This window comes from Ranitomeya imitator, chromosome 6 (assembly GCF_032444005.1).
Source record: "Ranitomeya imitator isolate aRanImi1 chromosome 6, aRanImi1.pri, whole genome shotgun sequence".
In the NCBI taxonomy this organism is placed as follows: domain Eukaryota; kingdom Metazoa; phylum Chordata; class Amphibia; order Anura; family Dendrobatidae; genus Ranitomeya; species Ranitomeya imitator.
The window spans coordinates 85,001,340-85,028,765 of NC_091287.1; positions in this window are offsets into that span (position 1 = coordinate 85,001,340).

The window sequence follows — 27,426 nt, forward strand, 5'->3', positions numbered from 1 at the left end:
CAGCAGAGAAGGGAACTGAGAAGGCTCCATCCAAGTAACAGCCAAGAGTATCCCAGCTCAAATTAGGGGGAAAATCGTAAAGGGTTAAAGCAAACATATGCATTTTCATGCCGAAAACCAGAAACAGACAGAACGCGCACGGCATGACACTAATATTGTGTAAAATGTGCTGTTGGGTTTGGGTCTGTACCAATTATGTTTTAAATATTATTAATATTTTTGCATAATAAATAACGTGTTTTGATCTCTTTACCGAGTCTCCTATGTATTTCCTCTAAAAACCACTTAGGTTGCTAGTGGTAAGGTAGTTGACGTCATTACATCCCGATCCTGTTCTGCAGTATCTATTGGACGCAGACTGAAGAGACGATGGAGGTGTAATACAAAGCAGATCTATACTCACCAGGGCAGGTGTCAGAAATAATGAATTCATGATGCGCAAAAACCAGCCTCATGAATTCACTATTTCTGACACCTGTCCAGGTGAGTATAGATATGCCTTGTATGACCTCCATCGTCTCTTCAGTTTGTGTGAGATAGATTACGTAGACTGAAGAGAAAATGGAGGTTATACAAGGCAGTTCCCTACTCACCAGGTCAGGTGTCATAACTAATAAGTTTTTTGACACATGACCTGTTGAGTATTGTACTGCTTTGTATTACCACCATTGTCTCTTCAGTCTGTGACACAGATTAAGCAGACTGAAGAGATTATGGAGAAAATCCAAGTATTTTTTTTGACAACTCATAGCTCCATACCAAACACACAAAGCTGCAGTGTTTTACTTAATAGCTACTGGAGCTATGAGGTGGCAAAAAATCAAAGTGTATGGCGCAATGTGTTTATTTGGCACACAGTGTGTGTTGCCGGTAGCGAAATACACAAATAACGAAACAGTATTGGGGGCAAAAAGCATTAACATTTATTTTTAAGCGTAAAAAAAAAAATTAACTGCGCCTGCTTGGGGTAGAGTGACGGAACTCGGGTGTGTGTAGCTGTGAGGCTTGGCTAACTGTGGACGACGCAGGGGTGGCAGGATAAGGGGCAATTAAAGTACTGGGGTCTGGGAGTTCGGGGATGGTGCTTGACGCATGAGAGGGCAGAGACACACAGGAAGGGTGAGACAAACCTGACATTAGAGACACATTGGGAGGTGAGGGGGAGGGATAGTGATAGTCCGCTGTTTCTTTTTCCATTTCCTTTTTGGGATCGGCGCTGCAGTCTGGGGAGCCTCAGTGGGCTCACTTCTTGCAGCCTGGTCATGGTGGCCGACCTGTCAGGGTCCATGTGCCGCTGCTGCTGCATGGTTGGGGTGGTGGGGAAGGCCGGTCCTGCTGCTGCATAGTGGTGGGGAAGGCCATGCCAGGGTCCTGCTGCTGCTGCATCATGGTGGTAGAGCGGAAGGCCATGCCAGGGTTCTGCTGCTGCATTGTGGTGGTAGAGCGGAGAACCATGCCTGGGTCCTGCTGCTGCTGCATCATGGGGGCAGTGGAGGAGGTCCAAGCAGGAGCAGCAGTTGTCATGGTGATGATGGTGGGCTGTCCAATAGCACTCCGTATGGTGGTGGTGCTGTAGTGGTGTCTGGCAGTGCTTGGAATGGTGGTGGTCATACAGTGGTATGCAGCAGAGGTCGGCATTGAGGTCAAGCGTGACAGTGTTGGCACAGGTGGATATACCACCAAAGGCTGCTGAAAATACCGACTCTGCTGCATAGCCTGCACATAAGCAGCATTGCTGGCCTGCATGACACTAAGCTGGAGATCAGGAGTAAGTTGTTCCAACATGCCCTTCTCTATTTGATGAAAAAAATGATGTGCTGGCCTCTGGAGGTCGGCTTTCACTTGGTCAAGGCTTTTGGTGACCTCCTGGATAAGTGTATTCATATGGCTTATGGCACTATCCAGTCGGGCACACATCGCCTTGAGTCCATCATGAAAGACCGAGCTCAAGTGCAATAACTAGAGCTCGAGTGACCTGTCCGAGGCCCTCTGCTGCTGTCGGGAAGAGCCCCAAAAAAAGAGGCAGAGGCAGAGGACTGGGACAGGGGAACACCTGATGGACAAGCTTCCTGGTCTCCAGTCTGTGTTGCAGACCCACTTGCTGCAGCGCTGCTGGATGGCTGGGATGGGCCCATGGCTGTTTGATGAAGGACCGCTCCAGAACAAGGGTCAAGAGTGCTGCTCCATGTGCTGTAGGAAAAAAAAACATTAATACTAAACAATAGTAAAGCGCCAATTCCTGTGGAATAGAAAAATACAGATTAGACAACACAACCCATTACACCACAAAAAATACCGGTCTCAAAAATGCAAGGATGCGGTGATATTTGCATTTGCGGATCCTTTCTCCAAAAGCACTAGGAACCCAGCTCTCTTGACGAAGGTCCTTGTTGAAGCAATCCCTCATCGAACGCCAATGTGTTTTGACTTTGAGCACTGTTAAAAAATATAAAGATGATTAGACAATGCACTTTTGACCGTGATCACACAACTCTCAGGAGTTTCTCTCATCACACACAGTTGTGTGATCCCGGCCAAGGTCACTGTTGCAGCACACCGCATTGCAATACTTACAAAATGCATTTTGGACCCGAGTCGGGGCGTTGTCCCAGCCATCCCACATCGCTTTGGCCACCTCATTCCATAGCCGCTGGATTGTCACATTGTCCGAGTGCTGCGGAACCCGGGTGTCCCACAATGGGACTCGCTCATGGACAAGGGAGAATAGGATGTCATTGTCTATGAGGTCCTCATCCCGTTCTGGAACCTAAAAAATAAATAAAGACATTTAGGGTATGTGCACATGTCAGGATTTCTGGCAGAAATTTTCCTGACAAAAACCGGACATTTCTGCCAGAAATCCGCATGCGTTTTTTTCGCGTTTTTGATGCGTTTTTTTGCGCATTTTTTATGTGTTTTTGATGCGGTTTTCTTGTGTTTTTTCCAAATGCATAGAATAGCGGAAAAAACACGAAAAAAACGCAAAATTAATGAACATGCTGCTTTTTTTTACCGCGATGCGTTTTTCGCAGAAAAAAACGCATCATGTGCACAAAAATTGCAGAATGCATTCTAAATGATAAGATGCATAATGCATGCATTTTTAATGAGTTTTTATAGCGTTTTTATCACACAAAAAATGAAAAAACTTGAAAAAACTTGAATGCGTACACATACCCTAATGTTGGAGACATTAGCATAAGGAAAAGAAAGAAGACAGAGACAGAAAACTGGCATGAATATTGAAAGTCAAGAAAAAGAAGGAGTCAAGAAAAAAAAAGGTAAAGAAAGAGGAAAGTAAAGAAATGCATATTCAAGAATAGTAACGTCAGAATACAATAAACAGTCAGCCAGGTATACTTACACGCTGTCGCCTTGCCACCCGACCGTCTCCACGCTGCTCCTGCTCAGCCTCTGCCACAGTGGAAGCACTGCTCTAAAAATGGAAAAAAAAAATTGTGACGTGTAGATGTGACAGAGAATACTTACCAATCTGAAGAAGTGAGTACTCACTTCACTTTCAATTCCACCTTTTGCAGGCCAAAGCCATTGCTCCTCAAAAGAAGATGACATTCTGATGCATGCAGCAAGAAAAAAAAGATAGAAATTAGGACTTATAGAGACAGAAAATAGAAAATAAAGACATTGGCTTTGATACTCACATTGTTCAGAGTGTGGTTTCCTCCAAGGTGCTTTCCTGCGTCTGCTTTTGTTCCCAGTCTGCTGAGTAGTGACCTAGTGTCAATGCCCACTCCCTCCTTTTATCAGTTTGTATGTGGGGGGTGGCTAATCAGTGTCTAGACATGTTTTTCTGTGGTAAAACGCATGTGTTCAAGCAAACGCATGTGCTTGCGAACGCATGCGTTCACATAGACCGTTATGCGTTTTTTTGTCGCATTCCTTCTGCTAACAACTGCATACGTTTTGAGGAGGCAAATTGACGCCTCTGAAATTGCTACATGTAGCGTTTATTGCTCCAAGCCGCAGACAATGAAACGACGCATACGTTGTCAAACATGGCAAAACGCAACCGATCGCAGGCACCTGCGTCCCTAATGTTAAAGATAGTAATACACAACGCATGCGGAAAATTGAGGCACAAACGCTGCGGACACAACCGCAAATGTAAAACCAGCTGTTAGGGCTAGCGGAACGCACCGAGTAAATATAGATGTTTATTAAAAATGGTGCGTTCGCAGCCCGGGGTCCACCGTGCAGGAGGAACCTGCCGCTAGTGAATGGTGGCACTGTTTGGCGGTATAGACTAGCTCTGTTACCTCACAGAGTAGCCGTGAGAGGACAGCACTGCGCCCTGTTAGCCTCACAGGAACACAAGCTTGCTGCCGAACTGATAGCAGTCAGTGGTTATGCACACACGCAATCTCCTCACCGGAGGTGCCGGGATTCTAGGGGCTTATTTCAGCCGGGTCCCTGAACACATTCATACATAATCACACTGGCGCAAAGCACATATTTGGATTGATACTAGCGCATGGCCATGTGGCCATGCAAGCCTTTTATAGCTGCAGCAAGTAGAAGACCTTCCTAGAAGGACCAATGAGAGGCTGCCACAAAGCCAGAGCACCTACAGGACCTTCCTAGAAGAACCAATGGACTTAGCTGCAGTATCCGAACATGTGACCCCCGATCTCCATTGAGAGATCTTACTCTGGGCATGCTGAGAACGAGAAAAGCAGGACTTAAGGTACCGTCACACATAGCGACGCTGCAGCGATACCGACAACGATCCTGATCGCTGCAGCGTCGCTGTTTGGTCGCTGGAGAGCTGTCACACAGACAGCTCTCCAGCGACCAACGATCCCGAGGTCCCCGGTAACCAGGGTAAACATTGGGTAACTAAGCGCAGGGCCGCGCTTAGTAACCCGATGTTTACCCTGGTTACCATCCTAAAAAGTAAAAAAACAAACGCTACATACTTACCTTCCGCTGTCTGTCCTCGGCGCTCTGCTTCTCTGGTCTGGCTGTGAGCGCCGGGCAGCCAGAAAGCAGAGCGGTGACGTCACCGCTCTGCTTTCCGGCTGACCGACGCTCACAGCCAGAGCAGGAGGAGAGCAGAGCACAGCGCTGGAGGACAGACGGCTGTAGGTAAGTATGTAGTGTTTGTTTTTTTACTTTTAGGATGGTAACCAGGGTAAAAATCGGGTTACTAAGCGCGGCCCTGCGCTTAGTTACCCGATGTTTACCCTGGTTACAAGCGAAGACATCGCTGAATCGGTGTCACACACGCCGATTCAGCGATGTCTACGGGGAGTCCAGCGACGAAATAAAGTTCTGGACTTTCTTCCCCGACCAGCGATCTCCCAGCAGGGGCCTGATCGCTGCTGCCTGTCACACTAGACGATATCGCTAGCGAGTACGCTGCAACGTCACGGATCGCTAGCGATATCGTCTAGTGTGACAGTACCTTTAGTCCTAGAAGTGTCTGCTCACCGCTGCCCAGCACTGGCTTCAATGGCAGAAGCAGGAAAAGCAGCAGTAGCTCTTTGTACAGAGTCGGACTGAGCAAGACGCTGGGACTGATGTCTCCGCTGAGCAGGCTCCACTGCGGCAGGAGAAGAATGGGAGACCGCAGCGGAGTTGGCCTGAGATTCCCCCTGTGCAGAGGTGGGAACTTGACCCCTAACACCAGCTTAGTCAAAGCCAGTTTGGTAACTATGAATGCCTGGCAAAGCAGTTGTCTAAAAAGTTTGAGTTTCTTAAAATGTTTTAGGGTTGTGTCAAGGCTTGTGTGCATCAAATTCATTACCTTCTAGGTCTAAAAATTGTTATATAAGTCAATGAATCCCTTGGCTGAAATAAACAGAGAAAAGTATGGCTGCACTAATTTGAGAATTCTTATAGAAAGTTATGAAAGCAATCTTGATGGCTCTAAGATGTCCAGGAAATAACCTATTTCCATTTTTCACATACTGTTTCCAGCTGTGAACCCTCTTCAGTTCTCCAAATTTAGTAAACAGTTTTTGTACAGTTGCTTCATTTCCCTTTTACTCTAGCTCCTTATTGAATCAATCTGACCACATGTAGTTCAGTGAGGTCACCACTCACCCACACGTGGTCAACCACCCCCAGAACCATTGTTGTGCCACTCTTCTCAATACAAATAATGCTTCCTTCCTACTTCCAGTGCAATTTAGGTTGCTACCACCTGTTTACAATTTATTTTCAGTATACCTGCGGCTGTTCTAGGAAGGTATCGGAGGCTTGTTTGAGAACATTAGGGATCAAATAGCATCATGAAAACCAAAGGACACACCACACAGGTCACGGCTAAAGTAGGTGAAGTGTAAAGCAAGGCTAGATTATAAAAAAAAATAGCTTAAGCTCTGAACATCTCATGGAGCACTGTTAAAAAAATCATCTAAAAATGGAAGGAGTATGGCACAACTGCAAATCTACCAAGACATGGCCATTCACCGAAAATTGCCATTCCAAGCACTGAGAGCACATAATATAGAAGCAACCAAGAGGTCTATGGTCACTCTAGAAGAGCTGATCCACAGCTCAAGTGGGATAATCTGCCCACAGGACATCAATTAGTAATTTGCTGCACAAATCTGGCATTTGTGAATGAGTGGCAAGAAGAAATTCATTTTTGAAAACAAGTTAGTAGAGAAAGGTAGGAGACAAAAAAGCAGAAATAGGGTCTTATCCCCAGGATTGTTTCCAATCAATTGTAAGAGAACTGCTCACCTGGTGGTGCAGAGTAAAAGCGTGTAGATGTCAGCTGCTGCAGATCCACAGGTCGACGCTGCGACCTCTCAGAACCGTTATAATAGATAAATGTGGATGAAATCCCCGCTGCTGTGACAAATGATGGATCTAGATATAGTTATAAAATACTCTGGTAGTTTATTCTTACGCGTTTGAAAGCTCATAGCTTCTTCTTCAGGAGATTACCTCAGAAAGATACAATACACGGTACCGTTGCATTGCTTATCCATTCAGAATTCAAAAAAAGGCGCCAAACAGTCTTCTGATATGTGACAAACAGTGTCAAAGTTAAAAATGCAGTAGTACACAAAATTAAGTTAGTTTCGACATGTACGTAAATTGTTGGTATCATGATTAGAATTGATGAGCAATCTATTAAAATTTCATTCATTTTTCAGAGTCCAGAGAGAAAAAAATCTAAAGATAAAAATATTTGCGAAATGACGGGACAAGAACTTGTTTGAAGATGTGAACGATCCCCATTATGCTTCCTCCACTACCTGTGTCACCAGAAGAGGAACTTCTCCTGACGAATGAAATCGGCTACCACCTTTCAATGAATTATACATTGAAAGGTAGTGGCCGATTTCAGTCTTTGCATTGTTTGTCTGTGTGTGGCACACTAAGCGTGGAGAACAGAAAGAGGAGAAGAGAACTGTCTGAAGACTTGAGAACCAAAATTGTTGACAAATATAAAAAATACCAAGGTTACAAGTCCATCTCCAGAGATCTGGATGTTCTTTTGGTTACGGTGCTCAACAAAATCAAGAAGTTTACAACCCATGGCACTGTAGCTAATCTCCCTGAACATGGACGGCAGAGAAAAAATGATGAAAGGTTGCAATGCAGGATAGTCTGGATGGTAGATAAGCAGCCCCAATCAAGTACCAAATTCAAGCTGTCCTGCAGGCTCAGGGTGCATCAATGTCAGCATGAACTATCTGTCAATATTGGAATGAAATGAAACACTGTGGCAGGAGACCCAGAATGACCCCACTGCTGACACAGAGGCATAAAAATGCAAGCCTACAACATATCAGACTCTTGCCTACCATGGAAACCTTCAAAAGGAACCTGAAGACCTACCTCTTCCGACAAGCCTACAACCAGCAGTAACCACCAAACCGCTGCAAGACCAGCTCTACTGTCACCTACCTGATCCTCACCAATCCCTTGTAGATTGTGAGCCCTCGCGGGCAGGGTCCTCTCTCCTTCTGTACCAGTTGTGACTTGTATTGTTTAAGATTACTGTACTTGATTTTATTATGTATGCCCATCCTCACATGTAAAGCGCCATGGAATAAATGGCGCTTTAATAATAAACAATAATAATAAGCCAAAATTCATCTGGGAAAGCGTCTTGTGGACAGATGAGACCAAGATAGAGCTTTTTTGTAAAGCACACCATTCTACTTTTTTTAAAGTCCCAAAGCAAAAACTGAAAAACCTCACTGCACAGTTGCAGCTGCTCCGATCTGTATGTATATCAATCCATACTGCTGTCCAGCAGTGTGTATCGGACCAAAAAATGGGGAAATGGATCAGTAGATGAATAAATAAAACTTTTTAATTTTATTTCATGTGTTTAAAACAGGACATCCAAATAGGATACTATGATGCGTTTCGGACATAGTTGACCTTAGTCATAGATTATAGGGCAACTATGCCAGAAATGTGTCAGAATCTATGTGAATTTTAATTTTGGATTTCTCATTTTAAATAGATTAAATAAAAGGATGTTTTATTTATTGATGTACAGATCTATTCCCCCATATTTGAGGTCTCTGCTCTGCAATACCAATAGCTGCCATCAGCCAATCAAAGGCCAGTTGCTGACGTTGGTGTGTCAGCGCAGGCAACATATGACGTCACTGCCATGGGCTGCCCTGTGTGATGCTATCAGAGGCAAGAACAAGAGTGGACCCTCTGGACCGTGGAAAAGACCTACCCCTGGGCGAGCTGACCTAGTGTTAACCAATCCCTGTACAGGGGCCATCAGGAGCAAGCCCAGAGGTCACCAGTCCACAGTAGCAGGTACCAAGAGGGACGGCTCAGAAGGAGGAGAAACAAAGAAGAAAACAAAAACCGGAGACTCAGGAACGAGGAAGGTGGGACCAACAGCGGCGGACAAGGAGAGTGGACGTCAGGCTTGAACTGTAGGGAAGCTGAGACGGAGGTGAAACTGTAGGGAGAGAAAGAGCAAGATAAGCGGAGGCACATAAAGCGCGAGACAAAGTGTAGAGCACAGGGGTGGCAAACACGGAGCGGAAAGTGGCCGGAGACAGAAGCAAAAGCTAATGACAATCAGGCACCTCCTAGCAGGGGAGGTGGCCTGAAATACCATAGGCCTTACCCGGATTGGCTACTGAGGCTCTCCGGATCCAAGCATCCGGAAGCAGAAGGTCCAGGACTGGGACGCATGTGCCTACTGATGAACCCAGCGTGCCTGCACAGAAGCCGGACTCATCCAGCAGAGTGAGAAGCAGGAAGTGGAGGAGGAGCCTGCCGAGGATGAACGCGCCGCCTCCCGGAAGCAGGACAGTGGGGACGGGCAGCGGCAGAAGGAGCTGGTGCCACTAAAGAGGAGAAGAGAACAGCGCGCCGGGACCCAGAAGAAGAGCGGCCAAGGCGAGCAGGGAGAGCAGCCGCAGTAGGGGAAACAGGAACAGCGCGCCGGGAGCCAGGAGCGGAGCGACGAAGGTGAGCAGCAGCGATAACACCCTGGCTGTGGAAGAGAAAAAGACGCTGCCTGTCGAGGGATTTTTTTTTACTGTGTATGTGAAGAGCGGCATAAAGGGGATTAACACTACAAGCTGAGGACTGGGGGAGATGTTACTGCAATATGGAGACCAGGATGGGGACTTTACTGCAATATAGGGACCAGAATGGGAGACCAGAATGGGGGATATTGCTTCAATATGGGAATCAGGATGGGGGACATTACTGCAATATAAAGACTAGGATGGGGACATTTCTGCAATACTGGGACCAAGATGGGGACATTACTACAGGATGGGGACCTAACTACAAGATGGGGATCAGGATGGGGACATAAGTACAAGATGGTGACCAGAATTACTGTATGGTGTAATTGTAAGATAATATTACTCTATATATAGGGCTATTGGGGGACAAAAAAAAAAGAAAAAGAAATTGTAAAAATGTAAAAGAAAATTAAAAATAAAGTATGAAAAAATATTTTGCAACGAAAAATGTAGTTTCATGTACAAAATAAACAGAAAAGTGCACATTGGTTACTGCAACATCCGTAATGACCCAAGTTATAAAACTGTACCATAGCCAATACGATTAATGCCATTTAAAATAATTAAATATATAATGTGCCAAAGAGTTTCCCCAAAAAATATATAAAAAATGGTATCACCAAAGAATGTAGCCTATCAAAATATTTTTTATCTATGTGCAGCCCATATTCACAACCGAGTTTGAGACGTGATATAGGTCACTGTCTTGATGCATGATGACATTATTGCTAGAAAAATGTTGACTGTGAGGAGATATAGCAGTGGCACACCTTCTTGGTCCTTATTTCTTCAACTTTGTGCAATCCTCCCGCACACACTATGACCACTAACGTAAGTCCATATAATTATAAGATTTGAATATACTGTATTTTTTCTGCATGTGATAGATGTAAGATATTTTGGGCTTCTCTGGAAGTCTCTCTAAGACTATTACCTGAGCCTCATTATCTTATGTTTTACTTCTAAACCTATTTTGCTATTAAACTTAATTAAATAGCTTAGGGACAATAAAGAGTTTGTGAAATACAATATTACAACTTTTGTTCACTCACAAAGAATTTAGGATGATGCTGATGCTAAAGATAAATATATGTAGGGCAAACTAGGTTACACTTTCGCAATATAACTTCAGGGCTTTAAGTCATTAAATATTACAGTTTTTATTTCATTTTTACCATTGGTGTCCGTGTATTATAAATGAAATATATTAGTTGAAACTTCATTGACAATGTAATGGGTATGAGTTTCTTCTGCAGTCCACCAATGGAATATGTGGGGGGGGGGGGTAGAAGAATAGGCAATGTTGGATTTCAACCTGCCCAATCCTCTCTTTCTACTGGAGAATTGCAATCCTTAGGGTATGTGCACACGTTGCAGATTTGCCTGTGGAATTTTTTGTGCAGATTCTTCCCTCTCTTGCCAGAAAACCCACGTTTTTTGTGCGGTTTTTCATGCATTTTTTCATGTGGATTTGTCTGCGTTTTTGTAACCTAAATAAAGCTAACATACTTAAAAAAAAATTGTGATGTAATTTCTTGTCCAACCTCTTCATTTACATACTACATTGAATAATACTGTTTAGATAGATAGATAGATAGATAGATAGATAGATAGATAGATAGATAGATAGATAGATAGATAGAAGATATATAGATAATAGATAGATAGATAGATAGATAGATAGAAGATAGATAGATAGATAGATAGATAGATAGATAGATAGATAGATAGATAGATAAAAGATAGATGGATAGATAGATGGAAGATAGATAGATGGAAAGATACATAGATAATAGATAGATGGATAGATAGATAATAGATAAATAAATACCAAGCCCAATGTTTAGTAATAAGCATAATAAAATGGTACACAGAGAGTTAAATAAAGACACACGCTCAAAAAATCTGCGTTGGCAGGGGTCACACTTGCGAGAAACCTACACGAGTCTCGCACCTCAATATCCGACACTGCCACTGGCACTCGGGACCGGAGCATTCAGCTACAAATAGATGCAGCCGCACACTCCGGTCCCAAGTGCCGATGGCAGTGCCGGGTATTGACGTGCAAAACTCTTGCAAGTTTCTTGCAAGTGCGACCCCGGCCTTAAATGCAATATCTGTTTAATTTTTTTTTAAAATGGAAAAAAAAATTGCTTGGGCTCCAGCACAATTTTCGAGTCCAGAGTGGGAAAGCCAGTGACTGGGGGGCGATATCTCAGCCCACAGCCGTCTGCGTAGCCTTTACTGGCTATTAAAATAGGTGAACCCCCCAAAAATGACTTGGGGTCCCCCTATAATTTATAGCCAGAAAGGCTATGCAGATAGCTGCTGGCTGATATTCATAGCCTATGAAGGGGCCATGGATATTGGCCCCCCCAGCTACAAATACCAGCTCCCAGCCGCCCCAGAAATGGCGCATCTGTAAGATGCGCCAATTCCAGCACTTAGCCTCTCTCTTCCCACTGCCCTGTAACGGCGGCATATGGGGTAATAAGGGGTTAATGTCACCTTTGCATGTAAGGTGACATTAAGCCCGGTTAGTAATGGAGAGGCGTCAATAAGACACGTATCCATTACTAATCCTATAGTAGTGAAAGAGTTAAAAAAAGACACAGCCAGAAAAAAGTATTTTAATATTCTTAATTTCACCATACTTACAACCATGCCTAATTCCCCGAAGCCCTCGTTCGCATCCAAAAAATAAAAAATAATAAACCAACCATATACTCCCTGTCCGACGTAGTCCAATTAATAACGAGTGTCCCACGATGATCTCCCCTATAGAGCTGTCACCTTCAGTAGCACACTGACAGGAGACAATGGATCCTGCAGTGTTCTCACTGAGTGTTCAATGAGTTCATTGCTCTCACTTTACGGCACTGCTGCGTGAGAATTATCCCACGCAGCTGTGCCGCAAGTGACAGTATGAACTATACTGTACTTACAGTGGCAGAGGAATACAGTGCGGAAGGATATCTTCCGTCATTGTATCGCCGGAGCCCCTGGAGAGCGGTCACATCTACTGATGTGATAGCTCTCCACGGGAGATCGTAATGGGACACTTGTTATTACATGGATTACTGCGGGTCAGGGAGTATACTGTTGGTTTATTATTTTTGTATTTCTTACAGGAGAATCTAGGGCTTCGGGGACTAGGTGATTGGTGAGTATGTACTCTATGTAGGATGTACTGTATGTGTATGTGTGTATGTGTTTTGGTTTTTTTAACACTTGATCACAGTAGCCGGATGATGGTACTATACTGTTCCATCATCCATCTAGCTGTCACTGTAGCAGGCATAGCCTGATGGGAATAGCAGTCCCATCGGACGATGCCTGCCTACATACAGACCCACACACACACAGCCCCGCACACACACAGCCTTGCGCACACCAATGCACTCCCACACAGACACACACAGGCCTGCAGACCCCCGCACAGCCCCGCGATCCCCGCACAGCCCCGCACAGCTCTGCAGACCCCTACACACAGACACACACAGTCCCACAGACACCTGCAGAGCACTGCAAACACACACAGACACACACAAACACCCGCACACAGACATGCACATCTTCCCCGCACCCTCACAGTCTCCGCCCACACACATAGTCTCTGTCCACACTCCGCCCACACACTCTTCCCCCTCCCGATCTGCAGCGTTTCTCGCACCCAACTCCGCAGCAAAACCACAGATCCTGCTGCTTCGCTGCAGATTTGACAGAATCAATGGAAGTCAATGGGTGCAGAAACGCTGCAGATCCACAAAAAGAATTGACATGGTCCTTTTTTTAATCTGCACCGTTTTCGGTGTGGATTTTTCAGCACCGTTAGCACAGCTTTTTTTATTTCCCATTGATTTACATTGTACTGTAAATCACTTGCAGATCTGCAGCAATTCTGCATGGGAAAAAACGCTACGGATCCAGACCAAACAATAGACTTAATAGGTAAATGATGAATTGTATATGCCCTACTTTTTTGGGGTCTGTCAGGATAAGTTTTACTCCTTAGTCAGCCACAATCTCATGTCATAGAGGTAAGTATTGAAAAGATAGGATAATGAATCCCTATATAAATTGCTGTAAGGCTAGGAAAAATATATATTTGTACCGTGACAGCAAGTAGATGCTCGAGTGCTTGTACTCGAATCAAGCAGGTCGGAGGCTTGGACAGGCACGACTCGAGTAACGAGTATAATAGAAGAATATGGGAAACTAGAGCATTTTCCCCCAGTCCCCCCAAGGATATCTGGTGAGGGGCAGTAAGATTACTGAAATTGATGGACATGGAAACAACGTTCAAGTGGAATGGGAATGGAATGGGGAAGATGCTTGAAGGCATCTCTGACTTCCAGTACCAAAACAAAAGAAAGTAGAAAATTGTCACAGCAAAATGCACATAAAGGATGCTACATTAACCCTATAGAGTGAATCAAATGGGTAACACAGAGAAAAGTGACAGGGAAGAAAAATATGTGCACACTCTATATACAAATGAATACATTTTTTTAGGTATAATAAACGACACAGACAACAAACAGAAAATTGTTAAAAATATTTTTTAAAAATGTATATATATGAAAAATGGGAGTGGCTAGGATAAAGTAGGCCATCAGGAACCTCTACAACAGGCAGACGCTAAGCACATATAAGACTCTGGTTCAAAAAGAGCACATTCCACATGATTACCATAAGTAGAAAAATATATAATATAGAGTAAAGAAAATTCATATAAATATATCAGAGAGGAAGTGCACAAACATTATACACCGTATCAACATGAATGGAACAAACAGGTAAAAATATTTACCAGCATATTTACCAGTGTGGGTTAGCGACGCCTGAGCTAACAAGTTCCAACCCATGTTGCTGCTTACAGCAGCTTCGTCAGGGGTAGACTGTCAGTATAGCATGCCAAGTATATATAGGCGCAATGAGTCTAATTCGGATAAGGGGTAGCAGCTGTGTGGGGACAAAAAGTGTTCCTGATTCGTGCAAAGCGCATGCACAACCAGGTGGCAGAGAAAATTACATATGTGTTCCATCAGAATACATCAGTGAAATGCACAGAGTTTCAGGTCTGGTCAGAACAGGAAGTGACTTGTGCACTCCACCGTCAATTCATGATGCAAAATATGCGCTACAGAGCCAGACCATCTTGGTGGGCAATGTTAGTATATAACGACTCCACGTTGATCGTAATTAGTAGTGCATTAGTTGAGATGAATCCCTAAGGTAGGAAGGCATATTAAGATCAACTGGTTGAAGAAATAAATCAGTATGAGTACAGATTGTATCATACATACATTCCACAAAATTTTGGAATATTGGAATATTGGAATAACAGGTTTTCTGATATGGATATAATCTTTTTCTTGTTTATTAATGATGCCAAGTTCCAAAGACTTGTCAAATAAGCATTCAAGTTTAAGAAAAAAAGATAGTGGTAGGGTCAGCCTGAAATAATAATTAGTGTTACTCAATTGCCTTTGGACTTCAGTGACATACATTTCTCCATACCACAGTACTATATTGGTCCCTTGTTTGCTTCCTTAATTAAGAAAGCCTGGTTGTATTGGAGGTTGTGAAGAGCACATCTTTCTGGTGGAGACATATTTTGATGATTGTACTTTCACGGATCTCTACTCCGTGGTGTCACTAATTCATCACGTGCTCGCTCTCAGCACATGACTTGGTTGTGCCTGCAAGGGTTAATCTATCTCCCCTCTCTTAGTCCAGCATTCAACCTCTGTCCTATGCTTTAATGGGAGCATAAATCACACACCGACCCAGGACACACACCCGCTCATACACGCTGCCACCACTCACCAAATACACAGACAATGAGTCCCGGAAATATTAATACTGATAATATCTACCACTCATAAGGCTCACACACCTCAGTCTATGGATTCTTTTAGACCATTAAAGTTTCAACTTGTTAAAGTTTTATACTTTAATACAAAAAAGGTTCAGTGCTTACAGTAAGAAAAAGCTATAAAAATATGATAACAAAAAGACATACAACTATGCAAAACAGTATAAAATAAGAGGAGAGAACTTACAGAAATCATCTAACTTGGTAGTCTGCTTTCTGCTCCCTGAGGGTAGGATGAATGTAGATTAGATCACACCAGCTCTGCCACCCCGATTATGTGAACATGTTTCTCTGAGACAAGCCCCTCAGGTTAATATCATAATTGCTTGGTTTTTGATTGGACCACGACCGCGCCCCCCAATGAATATATTATTTTCTCTTGAGATCCTTTGTGTAAACGTTCTCACAAAAATACTATCAGGCCATAATTAACATCTCTCTTCCAAGAGCTAGGAAGTGTCAAATGTTACCTTTCTTTTTGGCTTCCAGCAGGACCCCTTGGTGAGATTGGAGACAGAATTCTACTTGTCCCAGGAAAATACATATTAACACCTGGCTGCGAACCAGCAGTCTTCAGGACAGATGTTCCTAGTCACACAATACCTATACATAGGGTCACTGCACACATATATATATATGTATATATATATACATATTTCACCACACCTCCCTCCTTATGAACGTGCGTGGGGGTTGACTTACAGGTCAGCTCCCGAGCATGTATCTGGTGCCGCCCCACCTTGGCGAGATAGGCCATTAGCATTGCCATGATCGATTCAATTCTTATGCTGAATTGTGAAATCATATTGCTGTAATATCAGACTCCATCTAAGCAATTTCCATTGTCCCCAACTACTCTGTTGAGCCAACTCAATGGGTTAGGATCTGTGATCACGGAGAAGTTGCGCCCATAGAGCTATGGTTGCAGCTTCTGCAGAGCCCACACAATTGCCAAACATTCCTTTTCAATGGTGGCATGAGCCACTTCTCCAGGCAGGAGCACCTACCAATATCCACTTCTTAGGTCCATGATGGTGAGGTACGATGCTTTAGCTAGCTGCTCTAACAGCTCATCTACAGTATACTTGGCATGTAGACCTCACATGTAGTCAATACATTTAATTTCCTGTAGTGTACACAAAACCAGGTAGTACAGTCCTTTTTTGGGACAAGAACCACAGGCAAGGCCCAGGCACTCTGGGATTTTTGTATCACCTCGAGGTTCAGCATCTCTTCTACCTTTTCCCTCATGTGTGTCTTCACCTCTGTTGACACATGGTATGCAGACTGCCAACTCAGCTCCGATCGCCCCATCAGCTCAGACCTCTGACTGTAGGATAGCTCAGGGTTAAACTCTTCTGACTCCAGCGACTCCATGTACTGAGTCCCAGCCCCCACATCTTGTAACAGATCAGCCTCCCCCTCTTCAGTTAGGCTACAGACAGGTAAGACACAGGTTTCCCTGTTATGATGAGCCTTCAGCATATTCACATGAAATACTTTCTGATGCTTTGCATGCTCATCTATTGTCACCACATAATTAACATCATTTAGCGGCTTATGTATAGGGTGTGGTCCCTCCCATGAGGCCTGCAATTTATTCTGCAACATAGGGACCAACACCCAAACCTTCTGCCCCTCCTTGTAGGCCCTCAGTTTGGCATTACGGTTGTACCAGACCTTTTGTTTGATTTGGGCCTGGGACACGTTCTCATGGGCCAGGTTGCTCAGTTTTTTGCATTCTCTCACTGAGCCGCAGTACATATTCGACCACTGAAACTCCAGTAGTTCTGGGGTCGTCCTCAAAACAGACCTTAATCAAATCAAATGGCCCCCTGACCCTCCTCCCATTAACCAGTTCAAAAGGGGAGAATCCTGTAGACGCCTGGGGTACCTCTCTGTAGGCAAACAACAGATGGAGGAGGTACCGCTCCCAGTCTCTCCCTTCAGTCTCCACCAGCATTTTGAGAATTTGCTTTAATGTTCCGTTAAAACACTCGCAGAGTCCGTTGGTTTGTGGATGATAGGTGCTGGCCAAAAAAATACTATAATTGTATTCTTTCACAGAGGCTTTCCATCAGCTTGGACAGGAACTGGGTTCCCTAATCGGTTAACATTTCTGTGGGGAAACCCACACAAGAGAACACAGTCAGTAAAGCATCCGCCACTTTGCCAGCTCGGATGGAGGACAGTGCCACAGCCTCCGAGTATCGTGTAGCATAGTCCACCACTGTGAGGATGTACTTTTTGCCAGAGCTGCTAGGGATTGCAAGTGGCCCTATGAAAGGCTCATCGATCACAGGCAGTGGTATCAATGGAGCTTTCTGTATATTCCCAGACTTTCCAACTCTCTGACAAACTACACATGATCGACAATAATTGGCAATATCTGTCCCCATCTTGGGCCAATAGAAGTTATGTGTCAGGCGAGCTTTAGTCTTTTGTATTCCAAGGTGTCCAGCCAAAGGAATGTCATGGGCAATTCACAATAATTGTTCCCTAAATGGATAAGGGACCATCAGCCGCCTTTCAGAGTCCCAAGATTCTGTAGCATCCGTGGGATGCTCTCTCTCTCTCTGTATACAGTCTGCCCTGGTCCCAGTATACTCTCTCTTTGCCAGAAGCAGCAGGGAGTGGGTCTGCAAGACATCTGAGCTCTTCCAAACTGACATCTGTCCGCAGGGCCTCCTGGAAGCTCTGACTGTCAGCCTGCAGGCCCTGGTCTAGTGTGACTGCCAGGCCCTGGTCTGAAGCTGAGTCTTCAGTGTCTGTTATCAGGGACCTTGGTGGGCCTGCCATGTAAGGAGGCTCTGGGACCACAGTATGGGCCTCCTGTCCTGGCAGTTCTGTCTGAGACTCATCCTCTAATCTCTGGGCCTAAGTCTGAGCCACAACCTGACTCCGGGTCACAGCTGCCACATATTTACAGTCCTGTGCATTGGGACATTTTCCCTCCTCGCACGGGATCTCAGGTGGGTCACTTTCTTCCACCTTCTCTGTATCATTTACTCGCAAGGGAGAAACATAGTGGGACACCATCCTCCCCAGATCCGTGCCTAGCAACACATTGGTGGGAATAGCCTCTGATACTCCCACTTCTCTCAGTCCTTTCCCTGCTCCCCAGTCCAGGTACACACATGCCTTGGGCACGGCAGGGTTGACCTGTCCAATCGGCAGGGGTTATCATAGCTGGACCCACCAGGGTCACCTCTGGCCCAGTGTCCCTGAGACCAAGGGTGACTTTATTGCCAACAGTGACAGATTGACAGTTCTCATTAGCCCTCGCTTCAGAGCCGCCCACAAAGAGGACAGACGGTGGGGGCACAGACGGGTTTGTGGTTGTAGTTGGGTGTTTCTCCCTATCAGGGCAGACAGCTCTAACATGTCCCACAGATGTTCCTAGTCACACAATACCTATACATAAGGTCACTGCACACACACACATATATATATATATATATATATATATATATACACACACATATTTCACCACACGAACATATTAGTTGGTCATTTTTTAATCTCATCCCTCATAACCTCAAAGAAGGTAGAGACTGAGCAAACTAAAGACAAAGAAGGAATCGATGATGAGAGATATCTGTGTGGGAATTTTGGCCTATCTGCATGAGCTTGATTCTCCTGGAGCAGATCAAGAACATCTGCAAAGACCTGTCTATCTGTAGGTGAGGATTGTTCAGGCAGGAGGTCAGGTCTATTAATTATTGCCTTAAAGATAATCTTCCAGCAAAAAATAAATCCTGAAAAGGAACCTATCATATAATTGTAATCAACTAAACTATCCCCTGTGTGTTGCTAGTGATGCAATTTGCATCATCAACACATTGTTTTCAATCAAAATAGTTCCATAATCATCTCCAAAATTAACTTCGTAGAGTGATATAGTACCTTGTCATTCAGTCATAGGTGTGGGCTTCATTTTCATTCAGTCACTGGCTCGTCATATTGTCAACGCCCATGCACTCTGATGTTCCGAAGGTTAGCCGACAAAATGAGAATCTGTTCTAAAATCCCGCTCATGTGCAGTGACGAGAGTCTGGGTATAGTTTAGTTGCTAAAAATGATGCAATGGATCCTTTTAAGTAAAGTAAATTTGTCCCACTGGTGACATAGGAGAGGAAATAAGGCTGTACTGGGCCTTGCCATAAAAGGGAGGCTGACATGACAGAGTTTGAGTCGAGAATAGAGTGAAAAAAGCAATTTTTAAGTATAGAAAGGGTTAAAAGTGTTAGAGGAGGAGTTTGGGCTTTGTCAGTGCGAGAAGGATGGAGTTAGTGGGGATGACAGAATAATGGGTGTTTATAAGGGGCTGTACATGAGGAGAAGGTAGCCATTTTCGGTATCCCCGAAGAACAAAGCAGTCTTACTAGGGTTGCAGAAATGGACCCCATGGACGTTGCACTCCAGCAACTGAGAGATGCTACTGGGTTCCTGAGGCCGGAAGGGCTGCACGCAGCTGTTCAGGAGTTGGTCCTGTCATCCCCTGAAGTTCAACGACTGCCGAAGACTCGACCTCTGGCATGTCCATAGGGTTTGACAAGTGTGACCAACTTATTACTATTGATGCTGCCTATGCAGCACCAATAGTAAAAAGATAGAACGTTAAAATAATAAAAAATCATTATATACTCTGTTATGAACTGGTGGTTTAGGAGCAACATGGGACGAGCTCTGAAGGAAGTGGTACCTGTACTGACCGCAGTCCCTAAGCTCAACACAACACTAGAAGTAGCCGTGGGATGCTCCTGACACTCTCTAGGCACCTCGTCACAGCCTGAGAACTAACTACCCCTAAAGATAGAAACAGGAAAACTATCTTGCCTCAGAGAAAATCCCCAAAGGATAGATAGCCCCCCACAAGTAATGACTGTGAGTGGAGAGGGAAAAGACATACACAGAATGAAACCAGGATGCAGCACAGGAGGCCAGTCTAGCTAGATAGATAGGACAGGATGGAATACTGTGCGGTCAGTATAAAACACTATAAAAAATCCACACAGAGTTTACAAAAATCTCCACACCTGACTAAAGGTGTGGAGGGAAAATCTGCTTCCCAGAGCTTCCAGCTTCACTGAATTAATTCATACTGACAAGCTGGACAAAACATAGAATGCACAGAACGGATAAGTCCACAACCTGTGGACAGAAAAGAGCAAGCAAGGACTTAACTTTGCTGAACTGGTCAGGATAACAGGGAAATCTAAAAGAGATGTGAATCCAACCAGGAACCATTGACAAGTGGCACTGGCTGAAGGAAGAGCCAGGCAAAAATAGCCGAGCAGAAAGACAATCAGTGGAAGCAGCTGCAGACTGCTAAATCCAAGGAGCAGCCATACCACTTAAAACCACCGGAGGGAGCCCAAGAGCAGAACTCACAAAAATGCCACTTACAACCACCGGAGGGAGCCCAAGAGCGGAATTCATAACAGTACCCCCCCCCTTGAGGAGGGGTCACCGAACCCTCACCAAAGCCCCCAGGCCGATCAGGACGAGCCAAGTGAAAAGCACGAACCAAATCGGCGGCATGGACATCGGAGGCAACAACCCAAGAATTATCCTCCTGGCCATAACCCTTCCACTTGACAAGATACTGAAGCCTCCGCCTCGAAAAACGAGAATCCAAAATTTTCTCAACCTCATATTCCAACTCTCCCTCAACCAACACCGGGGCAGGAGGATCAACCGAGGGAACAACGGGCACCACATATCTCCGCAACAAAGATCTATGGAAAACATTATGAATGGCAAAAGAGGCTGGAAGAGCCAAACGAAAAGACACCGGATTGATAATTTCAGAAATCTTATGAGGACCAATAAACCGAGGCTTAAACTTAGGGGAAGAAACCTTCATAGGAACATGACGAGAAGACAACCAAACCAAATCCCCCACACGAAGCCGGGGACCAACACACCGACGGCGGTTAGCAAAACGTTGAGCCCTTTCCTGAGACAACGTCAAATTGTTCACCACATGAGTCCAAATCTGCTGCAGCCTGTCCACCACAGAATCCACACCAGGACAATCAGAAGGCTCAACCTGCCCAGAAGAAAAACGAGGATGAAAACCAAAATTACAAAAGAAAGGTGAAACCAAAGTAGCCGAACTAGCCCGATTATTAAGGGCAAACTCGGCCAACGGCAAGAAAGACACCCATGCATCCTGATCAGCAGATACAAAGCATCTCAAATAGGTCTCCAAGGTCTGATTAGTTCGCTCAGTTTGGCCATTAGTCTGAGGATGAAACGCCGAAGAAAAAGACAAATCAATGCCCATCCTAGCACAAAAGGCCCGCCAAAACCTAGAGACAAACTGAGAACCTCTGTCAGACACAATATTCTCCGGAATGCCATGCAAACGAACCACATGCTGAAAAAACAATGGAACCAAATCTGAGGAGGAAGGCAACTTAGGCAAAGGTACCAGATGGACCATTTTAGAGAACCGGTCACAAACAACCCAGATAACAGACATCTTCTAGGAAACTGGAAGATCCAAAATAAAATCCATGGAAATATGCGTCCAGGGCCTCTCAGGGACCGGCAAAGGCAGAAGCAACCCACTAGCGCGGGAACAGCAAGGCTTGGCCCGGGCACAAGTCCCACAGGACTGCACAAAAGCACGCACATCGCGCGACAAGGAAGGCCACCAAAAGGACCTACCAACCAAATCTCTGGTACCAAAAATCCCAGGATGACCAGCCAACACTGAACAATGAACCTCAGAAATCACCTTACTTGTCCATCCATCAGGAACAAACAGCTTCCCCACTGGACAGCGGTCAGGCCTATCAGCCTGAAATTCCCGAAGCACCCGCCGCAAATCAGGGGAGATGGCAGAAAGAATCACCCCTTCCTTAAGAATGCCAACCGGCTCAAGGACTCCCGGAGAATCAGGCGAAAATCTCCTAGAGAGGGCATCAGCCTTAACATTCTTAGATCCCGGACGATACGAGACCACAAAATCAAAACGGGAGAAAAACAGGGACCATCGAGCCTGTCTAGGATTCAGCCGCTTGGCCGACTCGAGGTAAATCAGATTTTTATGATCAGTCAAGACCACAACGGGGTGCTTAGCTCCATCAAGCCAATGTCGCCACTCCTCAAACGCCCACTTCATAGCCAACAACTCCCGATTGCCGACATCATAATTGCGTTCCGCAGGCGAAAACTTTCTGGAAAAAAAAGCACACGGTTTCATCAAAGAACCATCAGAATCCCTCTGAGACAAAACGGCCCCTGCCCCAATCTCAGAAGCGTCAACCTCAACCTGAAAAGGAAGAGAAACATCCGGCTGACGCAACACAGGGGCAGAAGTAAATCAGTGTTTAAGCTCCCGAAAGGCCTCAACAGCCGCAGAGGACCAATTCGTCACATCAGCGCCTTTCTTCGTCAAATCAGTAAGGGGCTTAACCACACTGGAAAAATTGGCAATGAAACGGCGATAGAAATGAGCAAAGCCCAAAAATTTTTGAAGGCTCTTCACAGATGTGGGTTGAATCCAGTCATGAATAGCTTGGACCTTAACAGGATCCATTTCCATAGACGAGGGAGAAAAAATAAAACCCAAAAAAGAGACCTTTTGAACTCCGAATAGGCACTTCGACCCCTTCACAAATAAAGCATTATCACGAAGGATCTGGAACACCATCCTGACCTGCTTCACATGAGACTCCCAATCATGAGAAAAAATCTAAATATCATCCAAATTATACAACCATGAATTTATCAAGATAATTGCGGAAAATATCATGCATGAAGGACTGGAACACAGATGGAGCATTAGAGAGCCCGAATGGCATCACAAGGTATTCAAAATGGCCTTCGGGCGTATTAAATGCAGTTTTCCATTCGTCACCCTGTTTAATACGAACAAGATTATATGCCCCTCGGAGGTCAATCTTAGTAAACCAACTAGCCCCCTTAATCTGAGCAAACAAATCAGAAAGCAAAGGCAAGGGGTATTGGAATTTGACCGTGATCTTATGAAGAAGACGATAATCTATACAGGGTCTCAAGGAGCCATCCTTCTTAGCAACAAAAAAGAAACCCGCTCCCAATGGTGACGAAGACGGCCGAATATGCCCCTTCTCCAAAGATTCCTTAACATAGCTCCGCATGGTGGCATGCTCTGGCACAGACAGATTGAAAAGTCGGCCCTTAGGGAACTTACAACCTGGAATCAAGTTAATAGCACAATCACAGTCCCTATGTGGAGGAAGGGAACTGGACTTGGGCTCATCAAATACATCCTGGAAATCCGACAAAAACTCAGGGACCTCAGAAGAGGGGGAAGAGAAAATTGACATCAAAGGAACGTCACTATGTACCCCTTGACAAACCCAACTAGTCACAGACATAGTTTTCCAATCCAGCAACGGATTATGTTCCTGTAACCTTGGAAAACCCAGTACAAGAACATCATGCAGGTTATGCAACACCAGAAAACGGCAATTTTCCTGATGTGCTGGAGCCATGTACATGGTTATCTGCGTCCAGTACTGAGGTTTATCCTTGGCCAATGGTGTAGCATCAATGCCCCTCAAAGGAATAGGGCTCTGCAAAGGCTGCAAGGAAAAACCACAGCGCCTGGCGAATTCTAAGTCCATTAAGTTCAGGGCAGCGCCTGAATCCACAAATGCCATGACAGAAAAGGACGACAATGAGCAAATCAGGGTCACAGATAAAAGAAATTTAGGCTGTACAGTACTGATGGTAACAGACCTAGCAACCCTCCTAGTACGTTTAGGGCAATCAGAAATAACATGAGCAGAATCACCACAGTAAAAACACAGCCTATTCTGACGTCTGAATTCCTGCCGTTCTGTTCTAGTCAAAATCCTATCACATTGCATAGGCTCAGGACTCTGCTCAGAGGACACTGTCATATGGTGCATAGCTTTGCGCTCGCGCAGACGCCGATCAATCTGAATGGCTAGAGACATAGATTCGCTCAAACCAGTAGGCGTAGGGAAGCCCACCATAACATTTTTAAGGGCTTCAGAAAGACCTTTTCTGAAAATAGCAGCCAGAGCATCCTCATTCCATTTAGTGAGCACAGACCATTTCCCAAATTTCTGGCAGTATAATTCTGCCGCTTCCTGACCTTGACACAGGGCCAACAGGGTTTTTTCTGCATGATCCACAGAATTAGGTTCGTCATACAATAATCTGAGCGCTTGAAAAAATGCGTCTACATTCAGCAATGCCGGATCCCCTAATTCAAGGGAGAATGCCCAGTCCTGAGGGTCACCACGCAGCAAGGATATGATGATTTTAACTTGCTGAATGGGATCACCAGAAGAACGGGGTTTCAAAGCAAAAAACAATTTGCAGTTATTTTTAAAGTTCAAAAACTTGGATCTGTCCCCAAAAAACAAATCAGGAGTAGGAATTCTAGGCTCCAAAGCCGGAGTCTGGACAACATAATCTTGGATACTCTGTACTCTTGCAGCAAGTTGATCCACCCGAGAAAACAAACCCTGAACATCCATGCCAGAGCATAAATCCTGAACCACCCAGAGATCAAGAGGAAAAAAAAAGACAAAACAGAGCACAGAAAAAAAAATGGCTCAGATTATTTTTTCCTTCTTTTGAGATGCATTTAATTCATTTTTGGCCACTTGTACTGTTATGAACTGGTGGTTTAGGAGCAACATGGGACGAGCTCTGAAGGAAGTGGTACATGTACTGACCGCAGTCCCTAAGCTCAACACAACACTAGAAGTAGCCGTGGGATGCTCCTGACACTCCCTAGGCACCTCGTCACAGCCTGAGAACTAACTACCCCTAAAGATAGAAACAGGAAAACTATCTTGCCTCAGAGAAAATCCCCAAAGGATAGATAGCCCCCCATAAGTAATGACTGTGAGTGGAGAGGGAAAAGACATACACAGAATGAAACCAGGATGTAGCACAGGAGGCCAGTCTAGCTAGATAGATAGGACAGGATGGAATACTGTGCGGTCAGTATAAAACACTACAAAAAATCCACACAGAGTTTACAAAAATCTCCACACCTGACTAAAGGTGTGGAGGGTAAATCTGCTTCCCAGAGCTTCCAGCTTCACTGAATTAATTCATACTGACAAGCTGGACAAAACATAGAATGCACAGAACGGATAAGTCCACAACCTGTGGACAGAAAAGAGCAAGCAAGGACTTAACTTTGCTGAACTGGTCAGGATAACAGGGAAATCCAAAAGAGATGTGAATCCAACCAGGAACTATTGACAAGTGGCACTGGCTGAAGGAAGAGCCAGGCAAAAATAGCCAAGCAGAAAGACAATCAGTGGAAGCAGCTGCAGACTGCTAAATCCAAGGAGCAGCCATACCACTTAAAACCACCGGAGGGAGCCCAAGAGCAGAACTCACAAAAGTGGCACTTACAAACACCGGAGGGAGCCCAAGAGCGGAATTCACAACAATACTCACCTTCCAGCTTCCCCGGCAGTCTTCCCGCTCCTCGCGATGCTCCGATCCCATGCAGTGCGAAAATGACCTGTGATGACGTAGCTGTCTTGCAAGGAGCGGGAAGACTGCCGGCAACGCCGGAAGTTGAGAATATCATGATTTTCTATTTGAATTTTTTTTTTTTTACAATTATATGGTTCCCAGGGCCTGGGGGAGAGTCTCCTCTTTTCCACCCTGAGTACCAACCGCACAAGATCCGCTTACTTCCTGCATGGTGGGCATAACCACATGTGGAAAGTAAGTGGATCAATGCATTCCTATGTGTGCGGAATCCCTGTGATTCCGCACAAAGAATGAGCATGCTGGGTTTTTTTCCGAAATGCGATTCCGCCGCGGAAAAAAAGGCAACATGTGCACAAAATTGCGGATTGCATTCTAATAATAGGATGCTTAATGTATGCGTTGTTTTCGCAGTTTTATCACGTTTTTATAGCGAAAAACCACTAAAAAAATGTGAAAAATCCTGAACGTGTGCACTCAGCCTTAAAGTCACGATTTGGTAGAGTTGTCCCTCTTGGTAAAGTGTTATGACCCAGTCTTCACTCACTCTGTGCCTGTGATGATGTCTCATCTCCTGCCATAAAGGCTTCAATCTGTGTGTCACTTTGCTCAGTAGTTCCGCCTTCTCCTTTGTACTCTGTACAAACCTACATCATTTAATTAACTCACCCTTCCCTTTTCTTGAAGTCTGGTCTTCCTCACCTTCTAACCTGTAGCATTGGAGGCATCATCAGCATATATTTGGTGTCAACTGCTATGGTGTGTGGTACATATTATACATTTTATATACTAGTAATATCAAAGCTGGAAATTGTAAATTCAAAAATTATATAAACATAAAATATTTCAGCTAGAAATGATTAAAATATTTGAACAGCTCATTGTCAGAAAGTTTTTCTTCAATTTGACTATGTTTGCAAACAAGAAAATTTAGGTTACTAGGGCATAGAATCGTGCGTAAATGGCCAGAGGAGCAAATTGTATTGTCATCTACCATTTCTGTCAAATGTTCCTTTTAGACATGTATTATTACAGAGTGAAAACATAAAAAATGGAATATTATGTAGAAGTATCTTTGCCAAGAGCCTCTACATTACTTTCACTTTTGATCGTTATTGACTGGAGAATAGTGGAAAGCTGTAGAGTTTTCACATCAGTCACTTTCACACAAATACAGTCTCACTTTGAAAGGTTGCCCTGAGGTACGGAACACATCTGCTATAGTCTGAAGACAACAGCCATGGAAGCTTTGACCATACAATGGACTAGGACAGTATTGCAGGGAAAACATGCCTCGGGCAGAAGTCTAAGTGAAGTGACTGTTCTCCTTCCATTTCTCTGCAGTGAAAAAAATACATGATTTGGCATTTTCCTGATGGAATTTGAAGAATGTCAATTTATACCATCACTTCATTGAAAGCAGCGGACTTAAAATACCCTTCAATGTTCTTCAATATATGTTATCTCTTCTTGCTGTTTTAGATAAATGGAGAAAATCTGCCAGACAAAGCAATTGAAACCATATTTTTGCATTTGGTTTCTAAAACTTATTTTATATCC